Below are 10,024 nucleotides of genomic sequence, written 5' to 3'. Positions count from 1 at the left end.
TAAAAAAATATGTTTGTTAAAGCTTCTAATACTACATGTAGTTTTTGCAATAAAGGTGGACATGTAACCTTTAATTGCATAGCTAAAAAGAAGTTATATTTTGAAAACAAATATAAGTGGATTCAAGAATCCACAAAAACTAACTACCAATGACCTACGTTTGTATGGGTACCAAAAATCAAGACTTGAATTTCTCTTGTTGGAACCAAAGAAAACTAAAAGCAAATGGTTCTTAGATAGCGGTTGTTCAAAGCATATGATCGAAAATCGATCTTTGCTATCAAATTTCAAAGAGAAGAAAGGAGGACATGTAACATTCTGAGACAATGCCAAAGGTAAAATTATTTGCATTAGAGACATTGGTAATCACTTATCTCCTTCGATTGAAAATGTTCTTCTTGTTAATAACCTCAAACATAATTTCCTAAGTATTTGTCAATTATGTGATCAAGGTTGTAACATAAAATTCAATTCTTCAAAATGCCTTATTAAGGACGCTACATCTAAAGAGGTTATTTTCATGGGAAGCCGAAGTAAAGATATTTATATTATAAACATTGAATTTGAAAATAATGAAATTTGTTTACTTAGCATAAAAAAAGAATCATGGCTATGGCATAGAAGACTTGGACATGTAAGTATGGATCTTCTTTCAAGAATTTGTAAAAATTATTTTGTAAAAGGTATGCCAAATTTGAAATTTGAAAAGGATAAAATTTTTGATGCTTGTCAATTTGGAAAAAAAGTAACAACTTCTTTCAAACCTAAACTTTATGTTTCAACTACAAAATCTTTACAACTTCTCCATATGGATCTTTTTGGACCTTTTAGGACGGCTAGCTTAGGCGGTAAACATTATGTCTTTGTTATAGTTGATGCTTTTTCAAAATTTACTAGGGTTACATTTTTAAACTTAAAAGAAGAAGCCTTGATAGTCTTAAAACATTTTTTGTAAGAAAGTTGAAAATGAAAAAAGGTTATTCAATTACAACAATTAGAAGTGACCATGGTGGAGAATTTGATAATGTTGATTTTGATGATTTTTGTAAAGAACATGGATATGAACATAACTTTTCGACTCCTAGAGCACCTCAACAAAATAGTGTAATAAAAAAGAAGAATCGCACATTGCAAGAAATGGCTCGGACTATGTTAAATGAAAATAATTTGCCTAAGTACTTTTGGGCTAAGGCCGTTAATACCACTTGCTAAGTCATTAATAGAATTTTATTAAGTGAAAAGAAAACAAAAACACCTTACGAACTTTGGAAAAATAGAATTCAAAATATTAGTTATTTCAATGTTTTTGGATGTAAATGTTTTATTTTAAATACAAAAGAAAATTTCGAAAAATTTGACTTTAAATTCGATGTTGGAATTTTCCTAGGATATTCATTGACTAGCAAAACTTATAAAGTTTTTAACAAACGAACTCTAGTCGTTGAAGAATCCATGCATGTTACTTTTGACGAGACTAACTCTTTTGATCGAGAGAAAGGTAGTGATGATGTGTAGGTTTGGAAGCTCCTTTTAAACAAATGAAAATCCAAGACCAAAATAAGAAGGCACCAATTGAAGAAAAGGAGAAATCGAAGAACCAAGTGATTCCCCATTACCAAAGGAATGGAGATTTGTTTTATCACATGCAAAGGAACTTATTATTGGTTATCCATCGAAATGTATTACTACTAGAACTTCTTATAAATATCATCTCGATAGTTGTGTATTTATTTCTCAAATCGAACCTAAAAATTTCAAAGAATTCGAGTTTGATAAGTATTCGATTCGAGCAATGCAAGAAGAATCAAATCAATTTGAAAAAAATCACGTTTGGGATTTGGTCACTAGACAAAACCATCAAACCATTATTGGTACCAAATGGGTTTTTAGAAACAAGAAATATGAAAATGGAATTATTATGCGTAACAAAGCTAGATTAGTAGCTCAAGGTTGCAATCAAGAAGAGTGTATCGATTTTGAATAATTATTTACACTCGTAGCAAGACTAGAATTCATTCGCATGCTTCTTGCATTTGCGTGTTTTAAAAAGTTTACACTTTATCAAATGGATGATAAAAGTGCATTCTTAAATGGATTTGTTCAATAAGAAGTATTTGTTGAGCAACCTCTCGATTTTAAAGATCACAAGTATCTGGATCATGTTTTTAAATTAAGAAAAACTCTTTACGATTTAAAACAAGTTCCAAGAGCTTGGTACGAACGATTGAGCAAATTTCTTCTTTTAAACGGTTTTTCGATTGGAAAAGTGGATACTATACTCTTTGTAAAAACACATAAGGAAGGTTTGCTTATTGTTCAAATTTATGTTGACGATATTATTTTTGGTGCAACAAATACTCGTCTTTGTGAAGAATTTTCAAATTGTACAAGTAAAGGATTTGAAATGAGCATGATGGATGAATTAGAATTCTTTCTTGGTCTTCAAATTAAGCAAACAAAAGAAGGAATCTTCATAAATCAAAATAAATACATATTAGACATGCTTAAGAATTTTGATACGCATGACATCAAACCTACGAATATACCAATGAGCATGTCCCAAAAACTTGACAAAGATGAGCAAGGTACATTCGTGGACGTCACTAAGCCCCCGTTTGGCCCCCCATTCTTATTCTCATTCTTTTTCTCTCTCTTATTCTCAACCACACAATTTTCCATAAAATAATATTAAACGCAAATAAAAAACTTTTCATTCTTTTTCAACTACACATTTAAAAAAAACACTATTCCAACTATTAAAATTTGGCAAAAATGGAGGCCAAATAGGGGCTAAATATCGAGACATGATTGGATCCCTTCTTTACTTGATTGCCAGTGGACCCGATATTATGTTTTGTGTTTGCTTATGTGCTTGATTTCAATCAAATCCTAAGAATCTCACTTACGTGCTGTAAAAAGAATTTTACGATATTTAAGTGGAACTAGAACCTTTAGACTTTGGAATGCCAAAGGCGCACATGTTGATTTAATTAGTTATCCGGATGCCGATTGGCGGGATGTAGTGTTGATCGTAAAAGCACTAGTGAAAATTGTCACTTTCTAGGCTTTGCACTTGTGTCTTGGTCTACCAAGAAACAAAATTCCGTTGAACTATCCACCGTACATTTCGGCCGCAAGTTGTTGTGCACAAACACTTTGAATGAAATAAACTCTTTGTGATTATCACTTACGTTATGATCATGTGCCTATTTTGTGTGATAACACTAGTGCTATTAATTTGTCTAAAAATCCCGTCTTGCATTCACGAACTAAACACATTGAAATTCGTCACCACTTTCTTCGTGATCATGTACAAAAGGGAGATGTCGCATTAGAATTTATCAAAATCAAGGACCAACTCTCGCGCATGATCGATTTTCTTACATTAGAAGAGGTTTAGGTATTATTGATGAGTATGATATAAATGGCTAAAAAAAAGGGGGCCTACAGGACGAGTCCAACGGACTGTCGGTAGAATAGTTTGTACCGGACAAGTCCAAGTAGACCGTCCAGCACAATCATCCAGTTTGGCTTTCAACTTCTGTCCTATCAGACGTCCGATAGGTGTATCGGACGTCGGGTACACTGTTAATATGATTTTTAAATCGCGATAGAGAACTCTTCTCTTCCAAATTTTTTTCCTCTTCTGCGAGAACTCTTCCTCTCATCTCACTCGACTTTCATCATTTTATCATCTACATTCTTAAATTGAACACCAAATCTATTATTTCCCATACTCTATATCATTTTCCACTTCAAGCACTTTCAATTTTCGTCATTTTTTCCCAAATTCGAAACCCTAGCCCATTAGTTTCAAATTTCTTCAATTCTTACAATGGCGGGATCTAAGCAAACGGAAAGAAGGTCTCCACAACCATCTTCCAACGAAGAAATGGATTTCGAGCCCGAAGTGTCGGTAAACCCATTTGAAAAGTCACCCATTCTAATTGGTAAGAATGTAGATTTTTCAGATTTCATTATCGAAGCACCTGCATTTCACATAGAAGATTTTTTTGAAAATATGGGTTGGATATCGGTTTGCATTTTAGAAGAACATGCCTATCATCAGCTCAAGAAAGAATTTTATCACAAAATGGTTATCACTCCTCGGTCGGATGAAATTTCATGTTTGATTAACAATGTACATGTCACAATAACCAAAAACTTAATCCGTGATATCCTTGAATTTGATGAATGTGATATGAAATTTTTTATTCATAAAGCTCATCCAACATTCGAAGGTTACTCCTCTGCCGATGCTTATCGTCGTATAACGGGAAAAGATTTTGAAAATATTACGAAAATTAGTGCAAATCCACTTTTCCATGCAAAGTTTTACAAAATATTATTGCGCATGTCATTCTTCCTAGGAAAGGCCATCGGGATGAAGTGAGCTACTTTGATCTTTTTACATTTATCGAGGACCACTATAATCTTCTAAATGGTCGGATTGATTCTCTTACGACTACCGTTGATGGCCTTGGTGGGATGCTTCATCATATTCAAGATCAATAAGCTCGGATTCAAGCTTAGCAAGATGCTATTCTAGCACAACAGAGAGAGATGCAAGCTCAGCAAAATGAGTTCTATGTGCAGTTCTTTGCCCACTTTCCTCCTCCACGGCCTCCGGCTCCTTAAGCCTATCTTACTTTTGTTATCTTTTCACTTAAACTATTAACTTGTTTAGTATCTTTCCTATGTATTTTGAATGTTACCTTCTATTGCACTTAGTATAATTACATTGGTTGCCTTCTTTATCTATTTTATACGTCGTTATTTTTTTTGCTTATGCCAAAATGGGAAAGTGATATTAGATGATTTTGCATATCGAAAGGGGGAATATGAGTACAAAACTTAGACTGATATTGGATGATTTTGCATATCGATAGGGGGAATATGAGTACAAAACTTATTAGGAATATGGTTATGTACATTGATAGGGGAAATATGATTATGCATATCGATAGGGAAAATTATGTGCAACTATATACTTCTCAGGTCTTTTAAAATTATTTTCATATTGCAAATCATCGTGTTTGTCATAATAAAAAAGGAGGAAATTGTTGACCTATAGTTGACTTCTCGTTCTGATTATCACAAATATCACATTTATTTCTAACAAATTTATTTGAGTGTTGATAGACAACATGCAAACCAAAACTTTGAAGAGGCAAAGTGACGATCAAAGGAAAATCAACATGGTAGAAAAGTCTAAGTATGGCATCCACGTCAAGACAAAGAGTCATATTGAAGATAATAGATTTAAAACTTTTAATCTCATATGTAAAGGTAATATGCTTCAATAGTTTGGCAATATATTGTAAAAAGACTTAAGTATCGACTTTATACGCAAATATTTATTTCATCAGAACACTTTCAAAATATTTTTCCACGGTAACGGATTCAATCTTATTCGATGAAATGACAATTATCTTGAAAAATCACATATAAATATTTCTCAAAGCATTACTTTTATCAAACGATCGGAGAAAATCGATTTCTGCCGTAGTGGACTCCAGTAGAAAAAGGGTAAAATTTTTACTTTTGAAAAAGTAATGGCAAGTGGACCGTCCAGTACGATGGCGGACATCTGGTACACCTTGTCTGGTATGACATATTTTTTGACGGTTTTACTGCTATAAATACCCTTCACTTTCTCATTTGTAAAACCTTTCCTTGAGCATTAAGTGATGCTTTATTGATTTCAACAACTCTTTTAAATCTTTAGAATATCAAATTATTTACATCTTGAAAAACTCTTGAGTTGTCCAAATTATAATAAATATTTTTTTCTCAAGTTTTTCAAAGTAATATTTGAGCTATACTCATTGCAATCTATTGAAGTATTAAGTCTACTTCTCTATCAATACTCAATTGTGATCATTCCATCAATTAAGAGAGAAGTTTTCACTTGTAATATCTCATTCTCTTATTTTGGATTGAGGGTCGTGTTGAGGTTCCGAAAAGCTCAACATTGTAAAAGGATTAGTGTACCATAAGTCAATCACATTTAGTGAAAAAGACGTTGCTCGTGACGGAAAACTTGGTAACGGGGGACGTAGATCGTGATTGGATCGAACCTCTATACTATATCGTTTGCATCTTCTTTCCCTTTCTATAGTTATTTTTCGAAGTTATTTTCCTTGCTCTTTATCTTATTTACAAATTGATTATATTAGCATTTATTTTCGAAAAAGATTTAAATAACCAATTCACCCCCTCTTAGTTAGTCGATCTTGGGCTTTCACAAGGGATATAGATTACTAGATTCAAAGACAAAGAAAATCTTTATTTCAAGATATGTTTTTCATGAAAGCATCTTTCCGTTCAAAGACCTCGATCCTAATAGCAATACTCCTTTAACTGATTTTAATCATCTGAATTTCACCCAAAATCCTAGTATTTCTAATGACCCTATATCTCCTCATTTGATAATGTTAATCATAAGGATGCAGAACATGACACTTCAAATAGTTCCAACAAAATTCGAAGGACTCTTCCTCACTTGCAAGACTTCATATGTTAGAAGGTCTCTTCACCTCTTCCATTTCAGATGCTCAATAACAAAAGAGAAATGAGTATTATAGGTAGTCTTAATGATAGCGTTTCCGATGATAAGTTATCCACACCTCACCGTACTTTTTCAGCTTTAATAACAAATCACTTTGACCCTAAAAGTTATCAAGAATCCATAACTTGTCCTAAAAGGTGTGCTGCCATGAAAGCTGAGATTGAGCCTATAGAACTAATGATATTTAGGTTTTGACCAATCTATCACCTGATAAAGAAGCCATCAGGTGTAAATGGGTATACAAGGCAAAATTCAATACTAATGGCAATGTTGAATGATTTAAGGCACGTATCAATGGCAAAAGGGTACACTCAATAAGAGGGACTTGACTATCACGAAACTTTCTCTCCTATGGCCAAGCTAATCACTATTAGAATTTTACTGGCAGTGGTAGTAATCAAGGGATGGAATTTGTGCCAATTTGATGTAAATAATGCCTTATTGCATGGTGACTAAGATGAAGATGTTTACATGGAACTACCTCTCGATTATTCCAATGTCAATGGCAATAAAGTCTACAAACTACACGAGCCTGTATAGATTGAGCATGGATACACTTAATCAGATGCAAATTATAATTTGTTGATTAAGTCAACTAGTAGTTCTTTCACTACTATTCTAGTATATATAGACGATATAATAATGGTTGGAAGTTGTGTTGATACCATAAATAAACTCAAATTCTCTCTAATGACAAGTTCAAAATCAAAGACCTAGGAAAGTTGAAATACTTTCTAGGCATTGAAATAGAAATGTCTAAGCATGGGATTCACATATGCTAAATGAAGTATACTCTAGATATCTTAGCAGATTCAGGCACCATTGGTCCAGCCTCTACTAGAATTCCCCGTGATCAAAATATAAAACTCAGCAAAGATGAGAGAAAGTTATTGCCCGATCCATCAGTTTAAAGAAGATTGATAAGAAGACTACTATATTTGACAATCACCATACCTGATCTTGCACATTCAGTTCAGTTGTTTAGCCAGTTTTTGGGAAGTCCTAGGATCCTACCCTACACGCTGCTCATAAATATTACAGTAGATCAAAAGAGCACCTGGACAACGGCTATTTTTGTTAGCTTTTCACAGAACTAAGAAGAAGAAAACTATTTTTTCATATAATATGTGACCTTATGTATGAAGATATATTAAGCCATACCTTAGACCACCTAATCTATCAATTACACCCATACTTTGACTTGACAAGGTACTATACTTTGGTGACAAAAATAACCTTCAATAATGTACAAAAATACATAATGGAAATGACAACAAAAGTGACATTATATCAACACTCCTCCATGGCACTTTTGTTGGAAACACCAAGACATATTCTTAATGTTTCAAACTTATCCTTGGACAAAGATTTTGTAAAAACATTCGCATATTGATCTTCAGATTTGCAATGGACCAGCTTCACTTCACCATTTGCTTGTGCCTCTCGAATAGCATGATACTTGATCTTTATATGCTTTGTCCTACCATGATATACGTGATTCTTGATCATAGCCATAGCTGATTGATTATCACAGTTAATGACAGTAGCTTCCTCTTGCTTGTGACTCAAATCTGCCAACACTTTTCTTAGCCAAATTGCCTTATTTGTTGCTTCGGATGCAGCTATATATTCTGCCTCTGCTGTTGATTGTGCAACCGTCTTTTGCTTCACTGAGTTCCAGCAGATGGGACTTGATCCCAGGTAGAATATATAGCCTGAAGTGCTCTTCATGTCATCACTTGATCCAGCCCAGTCACTATCAGAGTAACCTGTTAAAACATAACTTTCTGATCTCGTAAACCAGGTTCCAAGATCAGTACACCCTCTGATATACCTTAGGACTCGTTTAGCTGCTTGAAAATGAAGATCACTGGGCTCTTGTCTGAATCTGGACAGCAGATTTGCAACAAACGTGAGATCAGGCCGTGTAATGGTTAAATACAAAAGACATCCCACAAGACTTCTATACACCTTTTCATCACTCTTCTTGTTGTCATCCTCCTTCATCAGCTTCAGATTTTGAACAATAGGTATATTAACAGGCTTACATTTCTCTATGCTAAACTTCTTCAGCACGTTCTCAGCATATCTCTGCTGGTTCACAAAAATCCTGTTTTGAGTTTGATAAATTTCCATGCTAAGGAAATAATTTGCAATCCCCAAATCTGTCATCTCAAAGACTGTCATCATTTCATCCTTCAACTTGTCAACAGCCTCTTGATTGCTCCCACTTACTAGCAAGTCATCAACATACAAGGAAATGATGGTAGTTTCATCCTCCCTTTGCTTGAAATAAAGTGCCTGTTCATTCACACTTTTAGTGAATCCAAGACTCATCAAATGATCATCAATCCTACTATACCAGGCTCTTGGAGCCTGCTTCAAGCCATACAAAGCCTTCTTGAGTAGATAGACCTTGTTTTCTTCTCCAGCAATAGCAAAACCATCCGGTTGTTTAACATGTATCTCCTCATTCAGCCAACCATTTAGTAAAGCAGACTTGACATCTAAATGATGAACTCTCCAGCCTCATATAGCAGCAATTGCAAGTAATAATCTAATGGTTTCATACCTTGCAACAAAGGCAAATGTTTTACATTAATCAACCCTATATTGAATGATCCACCTGCATTCAACTTAGTCTTGAACACCCATTTTATACCAAGGACATGCTTATCTCTTGGTCTATCAGTTAGCTCCCAAGTTCCATTCTTATTGATCATTCTCAGTTCTTCTTCCATAGCAGCCATCCACACTTGAGAATTTATAGCCTCAGCAAGATTTGATGGTTTCAGTAATGCTGTGTTGCAGTTGGCGTATATATCAGCTAATGGCCTTGTTCGTAGCACTGGATTTTCTAAATCAGATCCACTATCAGCCTCTATGATCAAGTTCAATCCCTACTTCATCATTGCCCATTTCATCAACTTCATTTGTGACCATTCTTGGAATCTGAGACTGATTTTCTTTGCTGGTCTTCGAGTCAAGTTCCCAATTCCAAGATGATCCTTCATCAACCTTGATATCCCTGCTGGACGTCATCTTCTTTGATTGAGGATTATACACTTTATAGCCTTTTGCATTTTCACAATATCCAATCAAGATACCAATATCAGCTTTCTTACTCAACTTGTCCCGCTTCACATCTGGTATATGCACATAACAAAGGCTTCCAAATACCTTAATGTGGGACACATCTGGTTTAACACCATTCCAAGCTTCATAAGGTCTCATTTTATCCAATGATTTTGTTAGCAATCTGTTTAGTAAGTACACAGTTGTATTGACAGCTTCTGCCCAAAACTCCTTAGGGATGTTTTTCTCCAACAATAGACATCTAGCCATCTCCATAATTGTCCTATTTTTCCTTTCACAAACCCCGTTTTGCTGAGGAGAATAAGGCACAGTTAGTTGGTGTTTAATTCCCATTTCATCACAAAATCTGTCAAATTG

This window comes from Olea europaea, chromosome 18 (assembly GCF_002742605.1).
Source record: "Olea europaea var. sylvestris chromosome 18, O_europaea_v1, whole genome shotgun sequence".
Taxonomy (NCBI): domain Eukaryota; kingdom Viridiplantae; phylum Streptophyta; class Magnoliopsida; order Lamiales; family Oleaceae; genus Olea; species Olea europaea.
The sequence above is the reverse complement of the archived record's forward strand: the minus strand, read 5'-3'. Positions refer to the sequence as shown.